The sequence below is a fragment of the Ambystoma mexicanum genome (assembly GCF_040938575.1).
Source record: "Ambystoma mexicanum isolate Mex_15411 chromosome 12 unlocalized genomic scaffold, UKY_AmexF1_1 Mex_chr12_unloc.1, whole genome shotgun sequence".
In the NCBI taxonomy this organism is placed as follows: Eukaryota; Metazoa; Chordata; class Amphibia; order Caudata; family Ambystomatidae; genus Ambystoma; species Ambystoma mexicanum.
In genome coordinates, this window is record NW_027182322.1 from 13248264 (window position 1) to 13273133 (window position 24870).

A 24870-nucleotide genomic window follows, 5' to 3' on the forward strand; every position below is an offset into this window, starting at 1 on the left:
AACACTGGATTGACAAAACCTCGATCATCCCCTGATGTACGCAAGTTGATTGTCATCTGGCTCTGTGGCGCAATGGATAGCGCATTGGACTTCTAAGTGAATTGGCAAAGTCATTCAAAGGTTGTGGGTTCGAATCCCACCAGAGTTGCATTTTTTACTTTCTTATTCAAACAAGGAACATTATGCATGTGAGGAATGTTTATTTTTGGCCGATGCTTTAATCTTAGTATTTGACCCAAGTTGAACCTATGTATCTAATACAGCATGCAACTGAATCAAAAGCAGTCTGCCTTCCATTGCAACAGGAACATATTGCTCATAAGCAATACAACATCACTCCCAGAAACCTTGCACTTTCCTAATGTATCCTTCCTTCAGAAACATTGTCTTTATAATAGCTGTAAATGAGATAGACCAAAAACACGACACCCTACACTCAGACATTTGTTTCTAGCGACATATAAAGTAAAATATTCTTTCAAAACTATTTATGGTATATTCTCTTTGTGTTTTTGTATTGTTAACCAATTGTATGGCTGCACTTTTTATCCAGTTCTTTTTTATTAAGGTATGGAATTGTTGTCCAAACGTATTCAGTTTGCAAGAAAATACAGTAATACCCTATTCTCCGAATTTATCCCTAAAGGAACAAAGGTGTAGTTCAAGGTTTCACCCAGAAGTGTGATTCTTCTACAGACATTTTATGTTTCAGAAAACAATTATTCTTTCTTGTATCCCAGAAGGCTTGATAATATGATGTGAAGTAAACACTGGATCGACAAAACCTCGATCATCCCCTGATGTACGCAAGTTGATTGTCATCTGGCTCTGTGGCGCAATGAATAGCGCGTTGGACTTCTAAGTGAATTGGCAAAGTCATTCAAAGGTTGTGGGTTTGAATCCCACCAGAGTCGTATTTTTTACTTTCTTATTCAAACAAGGAACATTATGCATGTGAGGAATGTTTATTTTTGGCCGATGCTTTAATCTTAGTATTTGACCCAAGTTGAACCTATGTATCTAATACAGCATGCAACTGAATCAAAAGCAGTCTGCCTTCCATTGCAACAGGAACATATTGCTCATAAGGAATACAACATCACTGCCAAAAACTTTGCACTTTCCTAATGTATCCTTCCTTCAGAAACATTGTCTTTATAATAGCTGTAAATGAGATAGACCAAAAACACGACACCCTACACTCAGACATTTGTTTCTAGCGACATATAAAGTAAAATCTTCTTTCAAAGCTATTTATGGTATATTCTCTTTGTGTTTTTGTATTGTTAACCAATTGTATGTCTGCACTTTTTATCCAGTTCTTTTTTATTAAGGTATGGAATTGTTGTCCAAACCAATTCACTTGGCAAGAAAATACTGTAATACCCTATTTTCCGAATTTATCCCTAAAGGAACAAAGGTGTAGTTCAAGGTTTCACCCAGAAGTGTGATTCTTCTACAGACATTTTATGTTTCCGAAAACAATTATTCTTTCTTGTATCCCAGAAGGCTTGATAATATGATGTGAAGTAAACACCGGATTGACAAAACTTCGATCATCCCTTAATGTACGCAAGTTGATGTGCATCTGGCTCTGTGGCGCAATGGATAGCGCGTTGGACTTCTAAGTGAATTGGCAAAGTCATTCAAAGGTTGTGGGTTCGAATCCCACCAGAGTCGCATTTTTTACTTTCTTATTCAAACAAGGAACATTATGCATGTGAGGAATGTTTATTTTTGGCCGATGCTTTAATCTTAGTATTTGACCCAAGTTGAACCTATGTATCTAATACAGCATGCAACTGAATCAAAAGCAGTCTGCCTTCCATTGCAACAGGAACATATTGCTCATAAGCAATACAACATCACTGCCAGAAACTTTGCACTTTCCTAATGTATCTTTCCTTCAGAAACATTGTCTTTATAATAGCTGTAAATGAGATAGACCAAAAACACGACACCCTACACTCAGACATTTGTTTCTAGCGACATATAAAGTAAAATCTTCTTTCAAAGCTATTTATGGTATATTCTCTTTGTGTTTTTGTATTGTTAACCAATTGTATGGCTGCACTTTTTATCCAGTTCTTTTTTATTAAGGTATGGAATTGTTGTCCAAACCTATTCACTTGGCAAGAAAATACTGTAATACCCTATTCTCTGAATTTCTCCCCAAGCGAACAAAGGTGCAGTTCAAGGTTTCACACAGAAGTGTGATTCTTGCTACAGACATTTTATGTTTCAGAAAACAATCATTCTTTGATGTGTCCCAGAAGGCTTGATAATGTGATGTGAAGTAAACACCGGATTGACAAAACTTCGATCATCCCTTAATGTACGCAAGTTGATTTTCATCTGGCTCTGTGGCGCAATGGATAGGGCATTGGACTTCTAAGTGAATTGGCAAAGTCATTCAAAGGTTGTGGATTCGAATCCCACCAGAGTCGCATTTTTTACTTTCTTATTCAAACAAGGAACATTATGCACGTGAGGAATGTTTATTTTTGGCCGATGCTTTAATCTTAGTATTTGACCCAAGTTGAACCTATGTATCTAATACAGCATGCAACTGCATCAAAAGCAGTCTGCCTTCCATTGCAACAGGAACATATTGCTCATAAGGAATACAACATCACTGCCAAAAACTTTGCACTTTCCTAATGTATCCTTCCTTCAGAAACATTGTCTTTATAATAGCTGTAAATGAGATAGACCAAAAACACGACACCCTACACTCAGACATTTTTTTCTAGCGACATATAAAGTAAAATCTTCTTTCAAAGCTATTTATGGTATATTCTCTTTGTGTTTTTGTATTGTTAACCAATTGTATGGCTGCACTTTTTATCCAGTTCTTTTTTATTAAGGTATGGAATTGTTGTCCAAACGTATTCAGTTTGCAAGAAAATACAGTAATACCCTATTCTCCGAATTTATCCCTAAAGGAACAAAGGTGTAGTTCAAGGTTTCACCCAGAAGTGTGATTCTTCTACAGACATTTTATGTTTCACAAAACAATTATTCTTTCTTGTATCCCAGAAGGCTTGATAATATGATGTGAAGTAAACACTGGATTGACAAAACCTCGATCATCCCCTGATGTACGCAAGTTGATTGTCATCTGGCTCTGTGGCGCAATGGATAGCGCGTTGGACTTCTAAGTGAATTGGCAAAGTCATTCAAAGGTTGTGGGTTCGAATCCCACCAGAGTCGCATTTTTTACTTTCTTATTCAAACAAGGAACATTATGCATGTGAGGAATGTTTATTTTTGGCCGATGCTTTAATCTTAGTATTTGACCCAAGTTGAACCTATGTATCTAATATAGCATGCAACTGAATCAAAAGCAGTCTGCCTTCCATTGCAACAGGAACATATTGCTCATAAGGAATACAACATCACTGCCAGAAACTTTGCACTTTCCTAATGTATCCTTCCTTCAGAAACATTGTCTTTATAATAGCTGTAAATGAGATAGACCAAAAACACAACACCCTACACTCAGACATTTGTTTCTAGCGACATATAAAGTAAAATATTCTTTCAAAACTATTTATGGTATATTCTCTTTGTGTTTTTGTATTGTTAACCAATTGTATGTCTGCACTTTTTATCCAGTTCTTTTTTATTAAGGTATGGAATTGTTGTCCAAACCAATTCACTTGGCAAGAAAATACTGTAATACCCTATTCTCTGAATTTCTCCCCAAGCGAACAAAGGTGCAGTTCAAGGTTTCGCCCTGAACTGTGATTCTTGCTACAGACATTTTATGTTTCAGAAAACAATCATTCTTTCATGTATCCCAGAAGGCTTGATAATATGATGTGAAGTAAACACTGGATTGACAAAACCTCGATCATCCCCTGATGTACGCAAGTTGATTGTCATCTGGCTCTGTGGCGCAATGGATAGCGCGTTGGACTTCTAAGTGAATTGGCAAAGTCATTCAAAGGTTGTGGGTTCAAATCCCACCAGAGTTGCATTTTTTACTTTCTTATTCAAACAAGGAACATTATGCATGTGAGGAATGTTTATTTTTGGCCGATGCTTTAATCTTAGTATTTGACCCAAGTTGAACCTATGTATCTAATACAGCATGCAACTGAATCAAAAGCAGTCTGCCTTCCATTGCAACAGGAACATATTACTCATAAGCAATACAACATCACTGCCAGAAACTTTGCACTTTCCTAATGTATCCTTCCTTCAGAAACATTGTCTTTATAATAGCTGTAAATGAGATAGACCAAAAACACAACACCCTACACTCAGACATTTGTTTCTAGCGACATATAAAGTAAAATATTCTTTCAAAACTATTTATGGTATATTCTCTTTGTGTTTTTGTATTGTTAACCAATTGTATGTCTGCACTTTTTATCCAGTTCTTTTTTATTAAGGTATGGAATTGTTGTCCAAACCAATTCACTTGGCAAGAAAATACTGTAATACCCTATTCTCTGAATTTCTCCCCAAGCGAACAAAGGTGCAGTTCAAGGTTTCGCCCTGAACTGTGATTCTTGCTACAGACATTTTATGTTTCAGAAAACAATCATTCTTTCATGTATCCCAGAAGGCTTGATAATATGATGTGAAGTAAACACTGGATTGACAAAACCTCGATCATCCCCTGATGTACGCAAGTTGATTGTCATCTGGCTCTGTAGAGCAATGGATAGCGCGTTGGACTTCTAAGTGAATTGGCAAAGTCATTCAAAGGTTGTGGGTTCGAATCCCACCAGAGTCACATTTTTTACTTTCTTATTCAAACAAGGAACATTATGCATGTGAGGAATGTTTATTTTTGGCCGATGCTTTAATCTTAGTATTTGACCCAAGTTGAACCTATGTATCTAATACACCATGCAACTGAATCAAAAGCAGTCTGCCTTCCATTGCAACAGGAACATATTGCTCATAAGCAATACAACATCACTGCCAGAAACTTTGCACTTTCCTAATGTATCTTTCCTTCAGAAACATTGTCTTTATAATAGCTGTAAATGAGATAGACCAAAAACACGACACCCTACACTCAGACATTTGTTTCTAGCGACATATAAAGTAAAATCTTCTTTCAAAGCTATTTATGGTATATTCTCTTTGTGTTTTTGTATTGTTAACCAATTGTATGTCTGCACTTTTTATCCAGTTCTTTTTTATTAAGGTATGGAATTGTTGTCCAAACCTATTCACTTGGCAAGAAAATACTGTAATACCCTATTCTCTGAATTTCTCCCCAAGCGAACAAAGGTGCAGTTCAAGGTTTCACACAGAAGTGTGATTCTTGCTACAGACATTTTATGTTTCAGAAAACAATCATTCTTTGATGTGTCCCAGAAGGCTTGATAATGTGATGTGAAGTAAACACCGGATTGACAAAACTTCGATCATCCCTTAATGTACGCAAGTTGATTTTCATCTGGCTCTGTGGCGCAATGGATAGCGCATTGGACTTCTAAATGAATTGGCAAAGTCATTCAAAGGTTGTGGGTTCGAATCCCACCAGAGTCACATTTTTTACTTTCTTATTCAAACAAGGAACATTATGCATGTGAGGAATGTTTATTTTTGGCCGATGCTTTAATCTTAGTATTTGACCCAAGTTGAACCTATGTATCTAATACAGCATGCAACTGAATCAAAAGCAGTCTGCCTTCCATTGCAACAGGAACATATTGCTCATAAGGAATACAACATCACTGCCAGAAACTTTGCACTTTCCTAATGTATCCTTCCTTCAGAAACATTGTCTTTATAATAGCTGTAAATGAGATAGACCAAAAACACGACACCCTACACTCAGACATTTGTTTCTAGCGACATATAAAGTAAAATCTTCTTTCAAAGCTATTTATGGTATATTCTCTTTGTGTTTTTGTATTGTTAACCAATTGTATGTCTGCACTTTTTATCCAGTTCTTTTTTATTAAGGTATGGAATTGTTGTCCAAACCTATTCACTTGGCAAGAAAATACTGTAATACCCTATTCTCTGAAGTTCTCCCCAAGCGAACAAAGGTGCAGTTCAAGGTTTCACACAGAAGTGTGATTCTTGCTACAGACATTTTATGTTTCAGAAAACAATCATTCTTTCATGTATCCCAGAAGGCTTGATAATATGATGTGAAGTAAACACTGGATTGACAAAACCTCGATCATCCCCTGATGTACGCAAGTTGATTGTCATCTGGCTCTGTGGCGCAATGGATAGTGCATTGGACTTCTAAGTGAATTGGCAAAGTCATTCAAAGGTTGTGGGTTCGAATCCCACCAGAGTTGCATTTTTTACTTTCTTATTCAAACAAGGAACATTATGCATGTGAGGAATGTTTATTTTTGGCCGATGCTTTAATCTTAGTATTTGACCCAAGTTGAACCTATGTATCTAATACAGCATGCAACTGAATCAAAAGCAGTCTGCCTTCCATTGCAACAGGAACATATTGCTCATAAGCAATACAACATCACTCCCAGAAACCTTGCACTTTCCTAATGTATCCTTCCTTCAGAAACATTGTCTTTATAATAGCTGTAAATGAGATAGACCAAAAACACGACACCCTACACTCAGACATTTGTTTCTAGCGACATATAAAGTAAAATATTCTTTCAAAACTATTTATGGTATATTCTCTTTGTGTTTTTGTATTGTTAACCAATTGTATGGCTGCACTTTTTATCCAGTTCTTTTTTATTAAGGTATGGAATTGTTGTCCAAACGTATTCAGTTTGCAAGAAAATACAGTAATACCCTATTCTCCGAATTTATCCCTAAAGGAACAAAGGTGTAGTTCAAGGTTTCACCCAGAAGTGTGATTCTTCTACAGACATTTTATGTTTCAGAAAACAATTATTCTTTCTTGTATCCCAGAAGGCTTGATAATATGATGTGAAGTAAACACTGGATCGACAAAACCTCGATCATCCCCTGATGTACGCAAGTTGATTGTCATCTGGCTCTGTGGCGCAATGAATAGCGCGTTGGACTTCTAAGTGAATTGGCAAAGTCATTCAAAGGTTGTGGGTTTGAATCCCACCAGAGTCGCATTTTTTACTTTCTTATTCAAACAAGGAACATTATGCATGTGAGGAATGTTTATTTTTGGCCGATGCTTTAATCTTAGTATTTGACCCAAGTTGAACCTATGTATCTAATACAGCATGCAACTGAATCAAAAGCAGTCTGCCTTCCATTGCAACAGGAACATATTGCTCATAAGCAATACAACTTCACTGCCAGAAACTTTGCACTTTCCTAATGTATCCTTCCTTCAGAAACATTGTCTTTATAATAGCTGTAAATGAGATAGACCAAAAACACGACACCCTACACTCAGACATTTGTTTCTAGCGACATATAAAGTAAAATCTTCTTTCAAAGCTATTTATGGTATATTCTCTTTGTGTTTTTGTATTGTTAACCAATTGTATGGCTGCACTTTTTATCCAGTTCTTTTTTATTAAGGTATGGAATTGTTGTCCAAACGTATTCAGTTTGCAAGAAAATACAGTAATACCCTATTCTCCGAATTTATCCCTAAAGGAACAAAGGTGTAGTTCAAGGTTTCACCCAGAAGTGTGATTCTTCTACAGACATTTTATGTTTCAGAAAACAATTATTCTTTCTTGTATCCCAGAAGGCTTGATAATATGATGTGAAGTAAACACTGGATTGACAAAACTTCGATCATCCCTTAATGTACGCAAGTTGATTTTCATCTGGCTCTGTGGCGCAATGGACAGCGCGTTGGACTTCTAAGTGAATTGGCAAAGTCATTCAAAGGTTGTGGGTTCGAATCCCACCAGAGTTGCATTTTTTACTTTCTTATTCAAACAAGGAACATTATGCATGTGAGGAATGTTTATTTTTGGCCGATGCTTTAATCTTAGTATTTGACCCAAGTTGAACCTATGTATCTAATACAGCATGCAACTGAATCAAAAGCAGTCTGCCTTCCATTGCAACAGGAACATATTGCTCATAAGCAATACAACATCACTGCCAGAAACTTTGCACTTTCCTAATGTATCCTTCCTTCAGAAACATTGTCTTTATAATAGCTGTAAATGAGATAGACCAAAAACACGACACCCTACACTCAGACATTTGTTTCTAGCGACATATAAAGTAAAATATTCTTTCAAAACTATTTATGGTATATTCTCTTTGTGTTTTTGTATTGTTAACCAATTGTATGGCTGCACTTTTTATCCAGTTCTTTTTTATTAAGGTATGGAATTGTTGTCCAAACGTATTCAGTTTGCAAGAAAATACAGTAATACCCTATTCTCCGAATTTATCCCTAAAGGAACAAAGGTGTAGTTCAAGGTTTCACCCAGAAGTGTGATTCTTCTACAGACATTTTATGTTTCAGAAAACAATTATTCTTTCTTGTATCCCAGAAGGCCTGATAATATGATGTGAAGTAAACACTGGATCGACAAAACCTCGATCATCCCCTGATGTACGCAAGTTGATTGTCATCTGGCTCTGTGGCGCAATGAATAGCGCGTTGGACTTCTAAGTGAATTGGCAAAGTCATTCAAAGGTTGTGGGTTCGAATCCCACCAGAGTCGCATTTTTTACTTTCTTATTCAAACAAGGAACATTATGCATGTGAGGAATGTTTATTTTTGGCCGATGCTTTAATCTTAGTATTTGACCCAAGTTGAACCTATGTATCTAATACAGCATGCAACTGAATCAAAAGCAGTCTGCCTTCCATTGCAACAGGAACATATTGCTCATAAGCAATACAACTTCACTGCCAGAAACTTTGCACTTTCCTAATGTATCCTTCCTTCAGAAACATTGTCTTTATAATAGCTGTAAATGAGATAGACCAAAAACACGACACCCTACACTCAGACATTTGTTTCTAGCGACATATCAAGTAAAATCTTCTTTCAAAGCTATTTATGGTATATTCTCTTTGTGTTTTTGTATTGTTAACCAATTGTATGTCTGCACTTTTTATCCAGTTCTTTTTTATTAAGGTATGGAATTGTTGTCCAAACCAATTCACTTGGCAAGAAAATACTGTAATACCCTATTCTCCGAATTTATCCCTAAAGGAACAAAGGTGTAGTTCAAGGTTTCACCCAGAAGTGTGATTCTTCTACAGACATTTTATGTTTCCGAAAACAATTATTCTTTCTTGTATCCCAGAAGGCTTGATAATATGATGTGAAGTAAACACCGGATTGACAAAACTTCGATCATCCCTTAATGTACGCAAGTTGCTGTGCATCTGGCTCTGTGGCGCAATGGATAGCGCGTTGGACTTCTAAGTGAATTGGCAAAGTCATTCAAAGGTTGTGGGTTCGAATCCCACCAGAGTTGCATTTTTTACTTTCTTATTCAAACAAGGAACATTATGCATGTGAGGAATGTTTATTTTTGGCCGATGCTTTAATCTTAGTATTTGACCCAAGTTGAACCTATGTATCTAATACAGCATGCAACTGAATCAAAAGCAGTCTGCCTTCCATTGCAACAGGAACATATTGCTCATAAGCAATACAACATCACTGCCAGAAACTTTGCACTTTCCTAATGTATCTTTCCTTCAGAAACATTGTCTTTATAATAGCTGTAAATGAGATAGACCAAAAACACGACACCCTACACTCAGACATTTGTTTCTAGCGACATATAAAGTAAAATCTTCTTTCAAAGCTATTTATGGTATATTCTCTTTGTGTTTTTGTATTGTTAACCAATTGTATGTCTGCACTTTGTATCCAGTTCTTTTTTATTAAGGTATGGAATTGTTGTCCAAACCTATTCACTTGGCAAGAAAATACTGTAATACCCTATTCTCTGAATTTCTCCCCAAGCGAACAAAGGTGCAGTTCAAGGTTTCACACAGAAGTGTGATTCTTGCTACAGACATTTTATGTTTCAGAAAACAATCATTCTTTGATGTGTCCCAGAAGGCTTGATAATGTGATGTGAAGTAAACACCGGATTGACAAAACTTCGATCATCCCTTAATGTACGCAAGTTGATTTTCATCTGGCTCTGTGGCGCAATGGATAGCGCATTGGACTTCTAAGTGAATTGGCAAAGTCATTCAAAGGTTGTGGGTTCGAATCCCACCAGAGTCGCATTTTTTACTTTCTTATTCAAACAAGGAACATTATGCATGTGAGGAATGTTTATTTTTGGCCGATGCTTTAATCTTAGTATTTGACCCAAGTTGAACCTATGTATCTAATACAGCATGCAACTGAATCAAAAGCAGTCTGCCTTCCATTGCAACAGGAACATATTGCTCATAAGCAATACAACTTCACTGCCAGAATCTTTGCACTTTCCTAATGTATCCTTCCTTCAGAAACATTGTCTTTATAATAGCTGTAAATGAGATAGACCAAAAACACGACACCCTACACTCAGACATTTGTTTCTAGCGACATATAAAGTAAAATCTTCTTTCAAAGCTATTTATGGTATATTCTCTTTGTGTTTTTGTATTGTTAACCAATTGTATGTCTGCACTTTTTATCCAGTTCTTTTTTATTAAGGTATGGAATTGTTGTCCAAACCTATTCACTTGGCAAGAAAATACTGTAATACCCTATTCTCTGAAGTTCTCCCCAAGCGAACAAAGGTGCAGTTCAAGGTTTCACACAGAAGTGTGATTCTTGCTACAGACATTTTATGTTTCAGAAAACAATCATTCTTTCATGTATCCCAGAAGGCTTGATAATATGATGTGAAGTAAACACTGGATTGACAAAACCTCGATCATCCCCTGATGTACGCAAGTTGATTGTCATCTGGCTCTGTGGCGCAATGGATAGCGCATTGGACTTCTAAGTGAATTGGCAAAGTCATTCAAAGGTTGTGGGTTCGAATCCCACCAGAGTTGCATTTTTTACTTTCTTATTCAAACAAGGAACATTATGCATGTGAGGAATGTTTATTTTTGGCCGATGCTTTAATCTTAGTATTTGACCCAAGTTGAACCTATGTATCTAATACAGCATGCAACTGAATCAAAAGCAGTCTGCCTTCCATTGCAACAGGAACATATTGCTCATAAGCAATACAACATCACTCCCAGAAACCTTGCACTTTCCTAATGTATCCTTCCTTCAGAAACATTGTCTTTATAATAGCTGTAAATGAGATAGACCAAAAACACGACACCCTACACTCAGACATTTGTTTCTAGCGACATATAAAGTAAAATATTCTTTCAAAACTATTTATGGTATATTCTCTTTGTGTTTTTGTATTGTTAACCAATTGTATGGCTGCACTTTTTATCCAGTTCTTTTTTATTAAGGTATGGAATTGTTGTCCAAACGTATTCAGTTTGCAAGAAAATACAGTAATACCCTATTCTCCGAATTTATCCCTAAAGGAACAAAGGTGTAGTTCAAGGTTTCACCCAGAAGTGTGATTCTTCTACAGACATTTTATGTTTCAGAAAACAATTATTCTTTCTTGTATCCCAGAAGGCTTGATAATATGATGTGAAGTAAACACTGGATCGACAAAACCTCGATCATCCCCTGATGTACGCAAGTTGATTGTCATCTGGCTCTGTGGCGCAATGAATAGCGCGTTGGACTTCTAAGTGAATTGGCAAAGTCATTCAAAGGTTGTGGGTTTGAATCCCACCAGAGTCATATTTTTTACTTTCTTATTCAAACAAGGAACATTATGCATGTGAGGAATGTTTATTTTTGGCCGATGCTTTAATCTTAGTATTTGACCCAAGTTGAACCTATGTATCTAATACAGCATGCAACTGAATCAAAAGCAGTCTGCCTTCCATTGCAACAGGAACATATTGCTCATAAGGAATACAACATCACTGCCAAAAACTTTGCACTTTCCTAATGTATCCTTCCTTCAGAAACATTGTCTTTATAATAGCTGTAAATGAGATAGACCAAAAACACGACACCCTACACTCAGACATTTGTTTCTAGCGACATATAAAGTAAAATCTTCTTTCAAAGCTATTTATGGTATATTCTCTTTGTGTTTTTGTATTGTTAACCAATTGTATGTCTGCACTTTTTATCCAGTTCCTTTTTATTAAGGTATGGAATTGTTGTCCAAACCAATTCACTTGGCAAGAAAATACTGTAATACCCTATTTTCCGAATTTATCCCTAAAGGAACAAAGGTGTAGTTCAAGGTTTCACCCAGAAGTGTGATTCTTCTACAGACATTTTATGTTTCCGAAAACAATTATTCTTTCTTGTATCCCAGAAGGCTTGATAATATGATGTGAAGTAAACACCGGATTGACAAAACTTCGATCATCCCTTAATGTACGCAAGTTGATGTGCATCTGGCTCTGTGGCGCAATGGATAGCGCGTTGGACTTCTAAGTGAATTGGCAAAGTCATTCAAAGGTTGTGGGTTCGAATCCCACCAGAGTCGCATTTTTTACTTTCTTATTCAAACAAGGAACATTATGCATGTGAGGAATGTTTATTTTTGGCCGATGCTTTAATCTTAGTATTTGACCCAAGTTGAACCTATGTATCTAATACAGCATGCAACTGAATCAAAAGCAGTCTGCCTTCCATTGCAACAGGAACATATTGCTCATAAGCAATACAACATCACTGCCAGAAACTTTGCACTTTCCTAATGTATCTTTCCTTCAGAAACATTGTCTTTATAATAGCTGTAAATGAGATAGACCAAAAACACGACACCCTACACTCAGACATTTGTTTCTAGCGACATATAAAGTAAAATCTTCTTTCAAAGCTATTTATGGTATATTCTCTTTGTGTTTTTGTATTGTTAACCAATTGTATGGCTGCACTTTTTATCCAGTTCTTTTTTATTAAGGTATGGAATTGTTGTCCAAACCTATTCACTTGGCAAGAAAATACTGTAATACCCTATTCTCTGAATTTCTCCCCAAGCGAACAAAGGTGCAGTTCAAGGTTTCACACAGAAGTGTGATTCTTGCTACAGACATTTTATGTTTCAGAAAACAATCATTCTTTGATGTGTCCCAGAAGGCTTGATAATGTGATGTGAAGTAAACACCGGATTGACAAAACTTCGATCATCCCTTAATGTACGCAAGTTGATTTTCATCTGGCTCTGTGGCGCAATGGATAGGGCATTGGACTTCTAAGTGAATTGGCAAAGTCATTCAAAGGTTGTGGGTTCGAATCCCACCAGAGTCGCATTTTTTACTTTCTTATTCAAACAAGGAACATTATGCATGTGAGGAATGTTTATTTTTGGCCGATGCTTTAATCTTAGTATTTGACCCAAGTTGAACCTATGTATCTAATACAGCATGCAACTGAATCAAAAGCAGTCTGCCTTCCATTGCAACAGGAACATATTGCTCATAAGCAATACAACATCACTCCCAGAAACCTTGCACTTTCCTAATGTATCCTTCCTTCAGAAACATTGTCTTTATAATAGCTGTAAATGAGATAGACCAAAAACACGACACCCTACACTCAGACATTTGTTTCTAGCGACATATAAAGTAAAATATTCTTTCAAAACTATTTATGGTATATTCTCTTTGTGTTTTTGTATTGTTAACCAATTGTATGGCTGCACTTTTTATCCAGTTCTTTTTTATTAAGGTATGGAATTGTTGTCCAAACGTATTCAGTTTGCAAGAAAATACAGTAATACCCTATTCTCCGAATTTATCCCTAAAGGAACAAAGGTGTAGTTCAAGGTTTCACCCAGAAGTGTGATTCTTCTACAGACATTTTATGTTTCAGAAAACAATTATTCTTTCTTGTATCCCAGAAGGCTTGATAATATGATGTGAAGTAAACACTGGATCGACAAAACCTCGATCATCCCCTGATGTACGCAAGTTAATTGTCATCTGGCTCTGTGGCGCAATGAATAGCGCGTTGGACTTCTAAGTGAATTGGCAAAGTCATTCAAAGGTTGTGGGTTTGAATCCCACCAGAGTCGCATTTTTTACTTTCTTATTCAAACAAGGAACATTATGCATGTGAGGAATGTTTATTTTTGGCCGATGCTTTAATCTTAGTATTTGACCCAAGTTGAACCTATGTATCTAATACAGCATGCAACTGAATCAAAAGCAGTCTGCCTTCCATTGCAACAGGAACATATTGCTCATAAGCAATACAACTTCACTGCCAGAAACTTTGCACTTTCCTAATGTATCCTTCCTTCAGAAACATTGTCTTTATAATAGCTGTAAATGAGATAGACCAAAAACACGACACCCTACACTCAGACATTTGTTTCTAGCGACATATAAAGTAAAATCTTCTTTCAAAGCTATTTATGGTATATTCTCTTTGTGTTTTTGTATTGTTAACCAATTGTATGGCTGCACTTTTTATCCAGTTCTTTTTTATTAAGGTATGGAATTGTTGTCCAAACGTATTCAGTTTGCAAGAAAATACAGTAATACCCTATTCTCCGAATTTATCCCTAAAGGAACAAAGGTGTAGTTCAAGGTTTCACCCAGAAGTGTGATTCTTCTACAGACATTTTATGTTTCAGAAAACAATTATTCTTTCTTGTATCCCAGAAGGCTTGATAATATGATGTGAAGTAAACACTGGATTGACAAAACTTCGATCATCCCTTAATGTACGCAAGTTGATTTTCATCTGGCTCTGTGGCGCAATGGACAGCGCGTTGGACTTCTAAGTGAATTGGCAAAGTCATTCAAAGGTTGTGGGTTCGAATCCCACCAGAGTTGCATTTTTTACTTTCTTATTCAAACAAGGAACATTATGCATGTGAGGAATGTTTATTTTTGGCAGATGCTTTAATCTTAGTATTTGACCCAAGTTGAACCTATGTATCTAATACAGCATGCAACTGAATCAAAAGCAGTCTGCCTTCCATTGCAACAGGAACATATTGCTCATAAGCAATACAACATCACTGCCAGAAACTTTGCACTTTCCTAATGTATCCTTCCTTCAGAAACATTGTCTTTATAATAGCTGTAAATGAGATAGACCAAAAACACGACACCCTACACTCAGACATTTGTTTCTAGCGACATATAAAGTAAAATATTCTTTCAAAACTATTTATGGTATATTCTCTTTGTGTTTTTGTATTGTTAACCAATTGTATGGCTGCACTTTTTATCCAGTTCTTTTTTATTAAGGTATGGAATTGTTGTCCAAACGTATTCAGTTTGCAAGAAAATACAGTAATACCCTATTCTCCGAATTTATCCCTAAAGGAACAAAGGTGTAGTTCAAGGTTTCACCCAGAAGTGTGATTCTTCTACAGACATTTTATGTTTCAGAAAACAATTATTCTTTCTTGTATCCCAGAAGGCCTGATAATATGATGTGAAGTAAACACTGGATCGACAAAACCTCGATCATCCCCTGATGTACGCAAGTTGATTGTCATCTGGCTCTGTGGCGCAATGAATAGCGCGTTGGACTTCTAAGTGAATTGGCAAAGTCATTCAAAGGTTGTGGGTTCGAATCCCACCAGAGTCGCATTTTTTACTTTCTTATTCAAACAAGGAACATTATGCATGTGAGGAATGTTTATTTTTGGCCGATGCTTTAATCTTAGTATTTGACCCAAGTTGAACCTATGTATCTAATACAGCATGCAACTGAATCAAAAGCAGTCTGCCTTCCATTGCAACAGGAGCATATTGCTCATAAGCAATACAACATCACTGCCAGAAACTTTGCACTTTCCTAATGTATCCTTCCTTCAGAAACATTGTCTTTATAATAGCTGTAAATGAGATAGACCAAAAACACGACACCCTACACTCAGACATTTGTTTCTAGCGACATATAAAGTAAAATATTCTTTCAAAACTATTTATGGTATATTCTCTTTGTGTTTTTGTATTGTTAACCAATTGTATGGCTGCACTTTTTATCCAGTTCTTTTTTATTAAGGTATGGAATTGTTGTCCAAACGTATTCAGTTTGCAAGAAAATACAGTAATACCCTATTCTCCGAATTTATCCCTAAAGGAACAAAGGTGTAGTTCAAGGTTTCACCCAGAAGTGTGATTCTTCTACAGACATTTTATGTTTCAGAAAACAATTATTCTTTCTTGTATCCCAGAAGGCTTGATAATATGATGTGAAGTAAACACTGGATCGACAAAACCTCGATCATCCCCTGATGTACGCAAGTTGATTGTCATCTGGCTCTGTGGCGCAATGAATAGCGCGTTGGACTTCTAAGTGAATTGGCAAAGTCATTCAAAGGTTGTGGGTTTGAATCCCACCAGAGTCACATTTTTTACTTTCTTATTCAAACAAGGAACATTATGCATGTGAGGAATGTTTATTTTTGGCCGATGCTTTAATCTTAGTATTTGACCCAAGTTGAACCTATGTATCTAATACAGCATGCAACTGAATCAAAAGCAGTCTGCCTTCCATTGCAACAGGAACATATTGCTCATAAGCAATACAACATCACTGCCAGAAACTTTGCACTTTCCTAATGTATCTTTCCTTCAGAAACATTGTCTTTATAATAGCTGTAAATGAGATAGACCAAAAACACGACACCCTACACTCAGACATTTGTTTCTAGCGACATATAAAGTAAAATCTTCTTTCAAAGCTATTTATGGTATATTCTCTTTGTGTTTTTGTATTGTTAACCAATTGTATGTCTGCACTTTGTATCCAGTTCTTTTTTATTAAGGTATGGAATTGTTGTCCAAACCTATTCACTTGGCAAGAAAATACTGTAATACCCTATTCTCTGAATTTCTCCCCAAGCGAACAAAGGTGCAGTTCAAGGTTTCACACAGAAGTGTGATTCTTGCTACAGACATTTTATGTTTCAGAAAACAATCATTCTTTGATGTGTCCCAGAAGGCTTGATAATGTGATGTGAAGTAAACACCGGATTGACAAAACTTCGATCATCCCTTAATGTACGCAAGTTGATTTTCATCTGGCTCTGTGGCGCAATGGATAGCGCATTGGACTTCTAAGTGAATTGGCAAAGTCATTCAAAGGTTGTGGGTTCGAATCCCACCAGAGTCGCATTTTTTACTTTCTTATTCAAACAAGGAACATTATGCATGTGAGGAATGTTTATTTTTGGCCGATGCTTTAATCTTAGTATTTGACCCAAGTTGAACCTATGTATCTAATACAGCATGCAACTGAATCAAAAGCAGTCTGCCTTCCATTGCAACAGGAACATATTGCTCATAAGCAATACAACTTCACTGCCAGAATCTTTGCACTTTCCTAATGTATCCTTCCTTCAGAAACATTGTCTTTATAATAGCTGTAAATGAGATAGACCAAAAACACGACACCCTACACTCAGACATTTGTTTCTAGCGACATATAAAGTAAAATCTTCTTTCAAAGCTATTTATGGTATATTCTCTTTGTGTTTTTGTATTGTTAACCAATTGTATGTCTGCACTTTTTATCCAGTTCTTTTTTATTAAGGTATGGAATTGTTGTCCAAACCTATTCACTTGGCAAGAAAATACTGTAATACCCTATTCTCTGAAGTTCTCCCCAAGCGAACAAAGGTGCAGTTCAAGGTTTCACACAGAAGTGTGATTCTTGCTACAGACATTTTATGTTTCAGAAAACAATCATTCTTTCATGTATCCCAGAAGGCTTGATAATATGATGTGAAGTAAACACTGGATTGACAAAACCTCGATCATCCCCTGATGTACGCAAGTTGATTGTCATCTGGCTCTGTGGCGCAATGGATAGCGCATTGGACTTCTAAGTGAATTGGCAAAGTCATTCAAAGGTTGTGGGTTCGAATCCCACCAGAGTTGCATTTTTTACTTTCTTATTCAAACAAGGAACATTATGCATGTGAGGAATGTTTATTTTTGGCCGATGCTTTAATCTTAGTATTTGACCCAAGTTGAACCTATGTATCTAATACAGCATGCAACTGAATCAAAAGCAGTCTGCCTTCCATTGCAACAGGAACATATTGCTCATAAGCAATACAACATCACTCCCAGAAACCTTGCACTTTCCTAATGTATCCTTCCTTCAGAAACATTGTCTTTATAATAGCTGTAAATGAGATAGACCAAAAACACGACACCCTACACTCAGACATTTGTTTCTAGCGACATATAAAGTAAAATATTCTTTCAAAACTATTTATGGTATATTCTCTTTGTGTTTTTGTATTGTTAACCAATTGTATGGCTGCACTTTTTATCCAGTTCTTTTTTATTAAGGTATGGAATTGTTGTCCAAACGTATTCAGTTTGCAAGAAAATACAGTAATACCCTATTCTCCGAATTTATCCCTAAAGGAACAAAGGTGTAGTTCAAGGTTTCACCCAGAAGTGTGATTCTTCTACAGACATTTTATGTTTCAGAAAACAATTATTCTTTCTTGTATCCCAGAAGGCTTGATAATATGATGTGAAGTAAACACTGGATCGACAAAACCTCGATCATCCCCTGATGTACGCAAGCTGATTGTCATCTGGCTCTGTGGCGCAATGAATAGCGCGTTGGACTTCTAAGTGAATTGGCAAAGTCATTCAAAGGTTGTGGGTTTGAATCCCACCAGAGTCATATTTTTTACTTTCTTATTCAAACAAGGAACATTATGCATGTGAGGAATGTTTATTTTTGGCCGATGCTTTAATCTTAGTATTTGACCCAAGTTGAACCTATGTATCTAATACAGCATGCAACTGAATCAAAAGCAGTCTGCCTTCCATTGCAACAGGAACATATTGCTCATAAGGAATACAACATCACTGCCAAAAACTTTGCACTTTCCTAATGTATCCTTCCTTCAGAAACATTGTCTTTATAATAGCTGTAAATGAGATAGACCAAAAACACGACACCCTACACTCAGACATTTGTTTCTAGCGACATATAAAGTAAAATCTTCTTTCAAAGCTATTTATGGTATATTCTCTTTGTGTTTTTGTATTGTTAACCAATTGTATGTCTGCACTTTTTATCCAGTTCCTTTTTATTAAGGTATGGAATTGTTGTCCAAACCAATTCACTTGGCAAGAAAATACTGTAATACCCTATTTTCCGAATTTATCCCTAAAGGAACAAAGGTGTAGTTCAAGGTTTCACCCAGAAGTGTGATTCTTCTACAGACATTTTATGTTTCCGAAAACAATTATTCTTTCTTGTATCCCAGAAGGCTTGATAATATGATGTGAAGTAAACACCGGATTGACAAAACTTCGATCATCCCTTAATGTACGCAAGTTGATGTGCATCTGGCTCTGTGGCGCAATGGATAGCGCGTTGGACTTCTAAGTGAATTGGCAAAGTCATTCAAAGGTTGTGGGTTCGAATCCCACCAGAGTCGCATTTTTTACTTTCTTATTCAAACAAGGAACATTATGCATGTGAGGAATGTTTATTTTTGGCCGATGCTTTAATCTTAGTATTTGACCCAAGTTGAACCTATGTATCTAATACAGCATGCAACTGAATCAAAAGCAGTCTGCCTTCCATTGCAACAGGAACATATTGCTCATAAGCAATACAACATCACTCCCAGAAACCTTGCACTTTCCTAATGTATCCTTCCTTCAGAAACATTGTCTTTATAATAGCTGTAAATGAGATAGACCAAAAACACGACACCCTACACTCAGACATTTGTTTCTAGCGACATATAAAGTAAAATATTCTTTCAAAACTATTTATGGTATATTCTCTTTGTGTTTTTGTATTGTTAACCAATTGTATGGCTGCACTTTTTATCCAGTTCTTTTTTATTAAGGTATGGAATTGTTGTCCAAACGTATTCAGTTTGCAAGAAAATACAGTAATACCCTATTCTCCGAATTTATCCCTAAAGGAACAAAGGTGTAGTTCAAGGTTTCACCCAGAAGTGTGATTCTTCTACAGACATTTTATGTTTCAGAAAACAATTATTCTTTCTTGTATCCCAGAAGGCTTGATAATATGATGTGAAGTAAACACTGGATCGACAAAACCTCGATCATCCCCTGATGTACGCAAGTTGATTGTCATCTGGCTCTGTGGCGCAATGAATAGCGCGTTGGACTTCTAAGTGAATTGGCAAAGTCATTCAAAGGTTGTGGGTTTGAATCCCACCAGAGTCGCATTTTTTACTTTCTTATTCAAACAAGGAACATTATGCATGTGAGGAATGTTTATTTTTGGCCGATGCTTTAATCTTAGTATTTGACCCAAGTTGAACCTATGTATCTAATACAGCATGCAACTGAATCAAAAGCAGTCTGCCTTCCATTGCAACAGGAACATATTGCTCATAAGCAATACAACTTCACTGCCAGAAACTTTGCACTTTCCTAATGTATCCTTCCTTCAGAAACATTGTCTTTATAATAGCTGTAAATGAGATAGACCAAAAACACGACACCCTACACTCAGACATTTGTTTCTAGCGACATATAAAGTAAAATCTTCTTTCAAAGCTATTTATGGTATATTCTCTTTGTGTTTTTGTATTGTTAACCAATTGTATGGCTGCACTTTTTATCCAGTTCTTTTTTATTAAGGTATGGAATTGTTGTCCAAACGTATTCAGTTTGCAAGAAAATACAGTAATACCCTATTCTCCGAATTTATCCCTAAAGGAACAAAGGTGTAGTTCAAGGTTTCACCCAGAAGTGTGATTCTTCTACAGACATTTTATGTTTCAGAAAACAATTATTCTTTCTTGTATCCCAGAAGGCTTGATAATATGATGTGAAGTAAACACTGGATTGACAAAACTTCGATCATCCCTTAATGTACGCAAGTTGATTTTCATCTGGCTCTGTGGCGCAATGGACAGCGCGTTGGACTTCTAAGTGAATTGGCAAAGTCATTCAAAGGTTGTGGGTTCGAATCCCACCAGAGTTGCATTTTTTACTTTCTTATTCAAACAAGGAACATTATGCATGTGAGGAATGTTTATTTTTGGCCGATGCTTTAATCTTAGTATTTGACCCAAGTTGAACCTATGTATCTAATACAGCATGCAACTGAATCAAAAGCAGTCTGCCTTCCATTGCAACAGGAACATATTGCTCATAAGCAATACAACATCACTGCCAGAAACTTTGCACTTTCCTAATGTATCCTTCCTTCAGAAACATTGTCTTTATAATAGCTGTAAATGAGATAGACCAAAAACACGACACCCTACACTCAGACATTTGTTTCTAGCGACATATAAAGTAAAATATTCTTTCAAAACTATTTATGGTATATTCTCTTTGTGTTTTTGTATTGTTAACCAATTGTATGGCTGCACTTTTTATCCAGTTCTTTTTTATTAAGGTATGGAATTGTTGTCCAAACGTATTCAGTTTGCAAGAAAATACAGTAATACCCTATTCTCCGAATTTATCCCTAAAGGAACAAAGGTGTAGTTCAAGGTTTCACCCAGAAGTGTGATTCTTCTACAGACATTTTATGTTTCAGAAAACAATTATTCTTTCTTGTATCCCAGAAGGCCTGATAATATGATGTGAAGTAAACACTGGATCGACAAAACCTCGATCATCCCCTGATGTACGCAAGTTGATTGTCATCTGGCTCTGTGGCGCAATGAATAGCGCGTTGGACTTCTAAGTGAATTGGCAAAGTCATTCAAAGGTTGTGGGTTCGAATCCCACCAGAGTCGCATTTTTTACTTTCTTATTCAAACAAGGAACATTATGCATGTGAGGAATGTTTATTTTTGGCCGATGCTTTAATCTTAGTATTTGACCCAAGTTGAACCTATGTATCTAATACAGCATGCAACTGAATCAAAAGCAGTCTGCCTTCCATTGCAACAGGAACATATTGCTCATAAGCAATACAACTTCACTGCCAGAAACTTTGCACTTTCCTAATGTATCCTTCCTTCAGAAACATTGTCTTTATAATAGCTGTAAATGAGATAGACCAAAAACACGACACCCTACACTCAGACATTTGTTTCTAGCGACATATCAAGTAAAATCTTCTTTCAAAGCTATTTATGGTATATTCTCTTTGTGTTTTTGTATTGTTAACCAATTGTATGTCTGCACTTTTTATCCAGTTCTTTTTTATTAAGGTATGGAATTGTTGTCCAAACCAATTCACTTGGCAAGAAAATACTGTAATACCCTATTCTCCGAATTTATCCCTAAAGGAACAAAGGTGTAGTTCAAGGTTTCACCCAGAAGTGTGATTCTTCTACAGACATTTTATGTTTCCGAAAACAATTATTCTTTCTTGTATCCCAGAAGGCTTGATAATATGATGTGAAGTAAACACCGGATTGACAAAACTTCGATCATCCCTTAATGTACGCAAGTTGCTGTGCATCTGGCTCTGTGGCGCAATGGATAGCGCGTTGGACTTCTAAGTGAATTGGCAAAGTCATTCAAAGGTTGTGGGTTCGAATCCCACCAGAGTTGCATTTTTTACTTTCTTATTCAAACAGGGAACATTATGCATGTGAGGAATGTTTATTTTTGGCCGATGCTTTAATCTTAGTATTTGACCCAAGTTGAACCTATGTATCTAATACAGCATGCAACTGAATCAAAAGCAGTCTGCCTTCCATTGCAACAGGAACATATTGCTCATAAGCAATACAACATCACTGCCAGAAACTTTGCACTTTCCTAATGTATCTTTCCTTCAGAAACATTGTCTTTATAATAGCTGTAAATGAGATAGACCAAAAACACGACACCCTACACTCAGACATTTGTTTCTAGCGACATATAAAGTAAAATCTTCTTTCAAAGCTATTTATGGTATATTCTCTTTGTGTTTTTGTATTGTTAACCAATTGTATGTCTGCACTTTTTATCCAGTTCTTTTTTATTAAGGTATGGAATTGTTGTCCAAACCAATTCACTTGGCAAGAATATACTGTATTACCCTATTCTCTGAATTTCTCCCCAAGCGAACAAAGGTGTAGTTCAAGGTTTCACCCAGAAGTGTGATTCTTCTACAGACATTTTATGTTTCAGAAAACAATCATTCTTTGATGTGTCCCAGAAGGCTTGATAATGTGATGTGAAGTAAACACCGGATTGACAAAACTTCGATCATCCCTTAATGTACGCAAGTTGATTTTCATCTGGCTCTGTGGCGCAATGGATAGCGCATTGGACTTCTAAGTGAATTGGCAAAGTCATTCAAAGGTTGTGGGTTCGAATCCCACCAGAGTCGCATTTTTTACTTTCTTATTCAAACAAGGAACATTATGCATGTGAGGAATGTTTATTTTTGGCCGATGCTTTAATCTTAGTATTTGACCCAAGTTGAACCTATGTATCTAATACAGCATGCAACTGAATCAAAAGCAGTCTGCCTTCCATTGCAACAGGAACATATTGCTCATAAGCAATACAACTTCACTGCCAGAATCTTTGCACTTTCCTAATGTATCCTTCCTTCAGAAACATTGTCTTTATAATAGCTGTAAATGAGATAGACCAAAAACACGACACCCTACACTCAGACATTTGTTTCTAGCGACATATAAAGTAAAATCTTCTTTCAAAGCTATTTATGGTATATTCTCTTTGTGTTTTTGTATTGTTAACCAATTGTATGTCTGCACTTTTTATCCAGTTCTTTTTTATTAAGGTATGGAATTGTTGTCCAAACCAATTCACTTGGCAAGAAAATACTGTAATACCCTATTCTCCGAATTTATCCCTAAAGGAACAAAGGTGTAGTTCAAGGTTTCACCCAGAAGTGTGATTCTTCTACAGACATTTTATGTTTCCGAAAACAATTATTCTTTCTTGTATCCCAGAAGGCTTGATAATATGATGTGAAGTAAACACCGGATTGACAAACATTGTCTTTATAATAGCTGTAAATGAGATAGACCAAAAACACGACACCCTACACTCAGACATTTGTTTCTAGCGACATATAAAGTAAAATATTCTTTCAAAACTATTTATGGTATATTCTCTTTGTGTTTTTGTATTGTTAACCAATTGTATGGCTGCACTTTTTATCCAGTTCTTTTTTATTAAGGTATGGAATTGTTGTCCAAACGTATTCAGTTTGCAAGAAAATACAGTAATACCCTATTCTCCGAATTTATCCCTAAAGGAACAAAGGTGTAGTTCAAGGTTTCACCCAGAAGTGTGATTCTTCTACAGACATTTTATGTTTCAGAAAACAATTATTCTTTCTTGTATCCCAGAAGGCTTGATAATATGATGTGAAGTAAACACTGGATCGACAAAACCTCGATCATCCCCTGATGTACGCAAGTTGATTGTCATCTGGCTCTGTGGCGCAATGAATAGCGCGTTGGACTTCTAAGTGAATTGGCAAAGTCATTCAAAGGTTGTGGGTTTGAATCCCACCAGAGTCATATTTTTTACTTTCTTATTCAAACAAGGAACATTATGCATGTGAGGAATGTTTATTTTTGGCCGATGCTTTAATCTTAGTATTTGACCCAAGTTGAACCTATGTATCTAATACAGCATGCAACTGAATCAAAAGCAGTCTGCCTTCCATTGCAACAGGAACATATTGCTCATAAGGAATACAACATCACTGCCAAAAACTTTGCACTTTCCTAATGTATCCTTCCTTCAGAAACATTGTCTTTATAATAGCTGTAAATGAGATAGACCAAAAACACGACACCCTACACTCAGACATTTGTTTCTAGCGACATATAAAGTAAAATCTTCTTTCAAAGCTATTTATGGTATATTCTCTTTGTGTTTTTGTATTGTTAACCAATTGTATGTCTGCACTTTTTATCCAGTTCCTTTTTATTAAGGTATGGAATTGTTGTCCAAACCAATTCACTTGGCAAGAAAATACTGTAATACCCTATTTTCCGAATTTATCCCTAAAGGAACAAAGGTGTAGTTCAAGGTTTCACCCAGAAGTGTGATTCTTCTACAGACATTTTATGTTTCCG

The 24870-nt window shown here is 36.2% G+C and overlaps 20 non-coding genes across 20 annotated transcripts; all 20 read left to right on the plus strand.

Moving 5' to 3' along the window:
- Positions 1-58: 58 nt before the first annotated feature.
- Positions 59-148, plus strand: TRNAR-UCU (transfer RNA arginine (anticodon UCU)). Its single transcript is given in 2 exon segments — positions 59-95; positions 113-148. It is a non-coding gene; the product is annotated as a tRNA-Arg (tRNA).
- A 1442-nt stretch (positions 149-1590) lies between these two features.
- Positions 1591-1680, plus strand: TRNAR-UCU (transfer RNA arginine (anticodon UCU)). Its single transcript is given in 2 exon segments — positions 1591-1627; positions 1645-1680. It is a non-coding gene; the product is annotated as a tRNA-Arg (tRNA).
- Positions 1681-3123: 1443 nt separating this feature from the next.
- Positions 3124-3213, plus strand: TRNAR-UCU (transfer RNA arginine (anticodon UCU)). The gene is given in 2 exon segments: positions 3124-3160; positions 3178-3213. It is a non-coding gene; the product is annotated as a tRNA-Arg (tRNA).
- A 677-nt stretch (positions 3214-3890) lies between these two features.
- On the plus strand, positions 3891-3980 carry TRNAR-UCU (transfer RNA arginine (anticodon UCU)). Its single transcript is given in 2 exon segments — positions 3891-3927; positions 3945-3980. It is a non-coding gene; the product is annotated as a tRNA-Arg (tRNA).
- Positions 3981-5424: 1444 nt separating this feature from the next.
- Positions 5425-5514, plus strand: TRNAR-UCU (transfer RNA arginine (anticodon UCU)). The gene is given in 2 exon segments: positions 5425-5461; positions 5479-5514. It is a non-coding gene; the product is annotated as a tRNA-Arg (tRNA).
- Positions 5515-7723: 2209 nt separating this feature from the next.
- TRNAR-UCU (transfer RNA arginine (anticodon UCU)) lies at positions 7724-7813 on the plus strand. Its single transcript is given in 2 exon segments — positions 7724-7760; positions 7778-7813. It is a non-coding gene; the product is annotated as a tRNA-Arg (tRNA).
- A 676-nt stretch (positions 7814-8489) lies between these two features.
- Positions 8490-8579, plus strand: TRNAR-UCU (transfer RNA arginine (anticodon UCU)). The gene is given in 2 exon segments: positions 8490-8526; positions 8544-8579. It is a non-coding gene; the product is annotated as a tRNA-Arg (tRNA).
- Positions 8580-9255: 676 nt separating this feature from the next.
- Positions 9256-9345, plus strand: TRNAR-UCU (transfer RNA arginine (anticodon UCU)). Its single transcript is given in 2 exon segments — positions 9256-9292; positions 9310-9345. It is a non-coding gene; the product is annotated as a tRNA-Arg (tRNA).
- Positions 9346-10022: 677 nt separating this feature from the next.
- TRNAR-UCU (transfer RNA arginine (anticodon UCU)) lies at positions 10023-10112 on the plus strand. Its single transcript is given in 2 exon segments — positions 10023-10059; positions 10077-10112. It is a non-coding gene; the product is annotated as a tRNA-Arg (tRNA).
- Positions 10113-10789: 677 nt separating this feature from the next.
- TRNAR-UCU (transfer RNA arginine (anticodon UCU)) lies at positions 10790-10879 on the plus strand. The gene is given in 2 exon segments: positions 10790-10826; positions 10844-10879. It is a non-coding gene; the product is annotated as a tRNA-Arg (tRNA).
- A 1442-nt stretch (positions 10880-12321) lies between these two features.
- Positions 12322-12411, plus strand: TRNAR-UCU (transfer RNA arginine (anticodon UCU)). Its single transcript is given in 2 exon segments — positions 12322-12358; positions 12376-12411. It is a non-coding gene; the product is annotated as a tRNA-Arg (tRNA).
- A 2209-nt stretch (positions 12412-14620) lies between these two features.
- On the plus strand, positions 14621-14710 carry TRNAR-UCU (transfer RNA arginine (anticodon UCU)). The gene is given in 2 exon segments: positions 14621-14657; positions 14675-14710. It is a non-coding gene; the product is annotated as a tRNA-Arg (tRNA).
- Positions 14711-15386: 676 nt separating this feature from the next.
- TRNAR-UCU (transfer RNA arginine (anticodon UCU)) lies at positions 15387-15476 on the plus strand. Its single transcript is given in 2 exon segments — positions 15387-15423; positions 15441-15476. It is a non-coding gene; the product is annotated as a tRNA-Arg (tRNA).
- Positions 15477-16919: 1443 nt separating this feature from the next.
- TRNAR-UCU (transfer RNA arginine (anticodon UCU)) lies at positions 16920-17009 on the plus strand. Its single transcript is given in 2 exon segments — positions 16920-16956; positions 16974-17009. It is a non-coding gene; the product is annotated as a tRNA-Arg (tRNA).
- A 677-nt stretch (positions 17010-17686) lies between these two features.
- TRNAR-UCU (transfer RNA arginine (anticodon UCU)) lies at positions 17687-17776 on the plus strand. Its single transcript is given in 2 exon segments — positions 17687-17723; positions 17741-17776. It is a non-coding gene; the product is annotated as a tRNA-Arg (tRNA).
- Positions 17777-19218: 1442 nt separating this feature from the next.
- TRNAR-UCU (transfer RNA arginine (anticodon UCU)) lies at positions 19219-19308 on the plus strand. The gene is given in 2 exon segments: positions 19219-19255; positions 19273-19308. It is a non-coding gene; the product is annotated as a tRNA-Arg (tRNA).
- A 1442-nt stretch (positions 19309-20750) lies between these two features.
- On the plus strand, positions 20751-20840 carry TRNAR-UCU (transfer RNA arginine (anticodon UCU)). Its single transcript is given in 2 exon segments — positions 20751-20787; positions 20805-20840. It is a non-coding gene; the product is annotated as a tRNA-Arg (tRNA).
- A 676-nt stretch (positions 20841-21516) lies between these two features.
- TRNAR-UCU (transfer RNA arginine (anticodon UCU)) lies at positions 21517-21606 on the plus strand. The gene is given in 2 exon segments: positions 21517-21553; positions 21571-21606. It is a non-coding gene; the product is annotated as a tRNA-Arg (tRNA).
- A 676-nt stretch (positions 21607-22282) lies between these two features.
- On the plus strand, positions 22283-22372 carry TRNAR-UCU (transfer RNA arginine (anticodon UCU)). Its single transcript is given in 2 exon segments — positions 22283-22319; positions 22337-22372. It is a non-coding gene; the product is annotated as a tRNA-Arg (tRNA).
- A 676-nt stretch (positions 22373-23048) lies between these two features.
- Positions 23049-23138, plus strand: TRNAR-UCU (transfer RNA arginine (anticodon UCU)). Its single transcript is given in 2 exon segments — positions 23049-23085; positions 23103-23138. It is a non-coding gene; the product is annotated as a tRNA-Arg (tRNA).
- The last annotated feature ends 1732 nt before the right edge of the window (positions 23139-24870 follow it).